Raw genomic sequence first — 2,483 nt, forward strand, 5'->3', positions numbered from 1 at the left:
TGCTGATTCCGTTTTGAAACGGATTCGCTGTTTTACATACGAGGCAGCTTTAACCAAAATAAGATGGGAAATGGAACAGGCCCTGTCACCAGGTTAGAGTCCTCGCTGATGTTTCATGAAACGAAGGGGGGAGTTGGAGCAGGGGCTTGGGAGAAGGTTTGGAAGGGGTCAGCAATATACACACAATGTCACCAGATATGAAACGGTATGTCAGAGTCGCGCCGCTGTTCCCACACAACACACACAGCACCCGTTTATTGTTGTGCTTTTTTTTTGTTGGGTGCACCCTTGACTCCAGGATGTCTCAGTGTTTTATCAGAGGTTCACCATCAGTTTGTAATCTGGGAGAGGATGGGGGTGGCTCAGTGGTTAGCACTGCTGCCTCACAGCTTTCCAAGGACCTGGGTTCAATTCCAGCCTCAGGTGACTGTCTGAGAAAAGTTTGCACATTCTCCCTGTGTCTGTGTGGGTTTCCTCTCGCACTCCAACAGATGTGTAGGTTAGGTGGAACAAAAACAAAGTTGCTGGAAAAGCTCAGCAGGTCTGGCAGCATCTGGGGAGGAGAAAACAGAGTTAACATTTCAGATCCAGTGACCCTTCCTGAGAAGGTGGGTTAGCCATGCAAAAATATAGGGAATGAGGGTCTGGGTGGGATGTTCCTCAGAGAGAGGCTCAGTGGGTCTCTTTCAGCACTGTAAGGATCTTATGATTCTAACATAACAAACTCAGATGACTATCACTCACCTCAGTTTGATGATCAGCCACAAGAGGGCAGTGATGCCACAGGGGAAGGGGCCATTCCAGCTTCTTGGAGAATAGTGAGGACTGCAGATCAGTTGGGATAGTTGCCACATTGCAGAACCTGTGTCCCATGAACTGTGTTTGTGCATACAGTTTTGCACTTGAGTTGTTGTTGTGTCTGTGTTGTGTGTTTTCTGTGTGCATTCATATATGATTTTAGGTGTGGTTTTTGTCTCTTTTCTGTGCGTTCTTTTGTATGTTATGTTCTTGCTACTGTGTAAACCAATTGTGCCCATATGCATTTGATGTGTCTTTCTATATATTTTTGTCCCTTATTTATGTGTTTTTCTATGCATTTCTGTGTTTCATTGTGTGTGCATACATTTATGTGTGTGTTGTTTAAGTGCGTTTTTGTCTGTGCTGTGTGTTTTTATGCTCGTGGTGTTTGTGTGTGCATTTTGGGTCGTGTTTTTCCTGTTTTTATAGTTTGTGTGTATGTTCTGGAGTGATACGTTTCATTTGTGTTTGCGTTTTTGTGCATGTTTTTGTGTGTGTATGTTTCTGGTGGTTTGTTGTGAACATGTGTTTTTCGGTATGTTTTGTCTCTTTTTGTCTGTGTCATTTCTGGTTCTGGGTGTGTTTTATCTGTGTTTCTGTGTTGCTTCGAATTTCTATTTGTGTTTCTGGGTATGTTCTGCCTGTGTTTCTGTTTCTGGTTAATTTGGGCTTCTGTTCCTGTGTGTGTTTTGTCTTATGATTTTGCAAATTGTCGACATCTCCAGTCAGTGACACTGTAACAATGCTGTCACAAAAATTGAGATTTGCCAACGTTTGAAAAGCAAGTGAATTTTTCTTTTCTCTGGTGACAAGTGACATATAACAAGTGTCACAGAAATAGAGAATGGCAGGTGCCAGAAACAAAGATGGCACTGTCCATATAATCACAAAGCGAACAGTATCACACTAAAACCCATCCGTCCATTAATCAGAACATCGCTGCAGCGTGGCAGATGGGCAAACGAGAAAATAACTAAAGGTATCCTCTTAGTGCAGAACAGTTAGGTTTTGAATACAGATACAGTACAAATAGGATCGTTTCAGTCAAGCCTCCTGTCTTTGGGAAGTGCCCAGTCCTCCCTGGTCAGTTTGGCAGCTGGAGAAGGCAGTAAGGCAGTGGTGGGTCGAGTGTGCAGACACCAAGATGGGAGGAAACCCCGCACTGTTATCCCCCAGGGTCCCTGTCGGCCTGCCCCTAACCCCCAGAACCACGCTCCCTGTGGCCTCTTGCAGCTGGCTGATCTCTCAGGCCCAGCGTGCAGGGACCATTTTGGTGTTCGGGATAATCACATCACTTCGTGCACCTGTGTGTCCGTTTGTGTAGCATTTGCATGCAGGAGGGCTCTTGTGGTGCAGTGGTAGTGTCCCTATCTCTGAGCCAAGAGGCCAGGGTTCAACTCCTCTTTGTTCTAGAGGAGTGTGTCATAACACATCTGACCAGGTTGATCATGATAACTACATACATTCAATGTGATTTTTATTTTGCATGTGTTTTTTGTGTCTGTGCTTTTTGTGTGTGTTTAGCATATCTTTGTGCATTTTATAACTTTTTGTGCCTTTTGTATGTGTGCGCATTCACGTGTGTGTTGTTTTGTGTGCACATGTGTTTTGTGCAAGTGTGATGTGCACATGTTTCAGAGATAGTAGGAACTGCCGATGCTGGAGAATCTGAGATAACAAGGTGT

Source organism: Rhincodon typus, unplaced genomic scaffold (genome assembly GCF_021869965.1).
Source record: "Rhincodon typus isolate 14 unplaced genomic scaffold, sRhiTyp1.1 hic_rhity00000099, whole genome shotgun sequence".
Taxonomy (NCBI): domain Eukaryota; kingdom Metazoa; phylum Chordata; class Chondrichthyes; order Orectolobiformes; family Rhincodontidae; genus Rhincodon; species Rhincodon typus.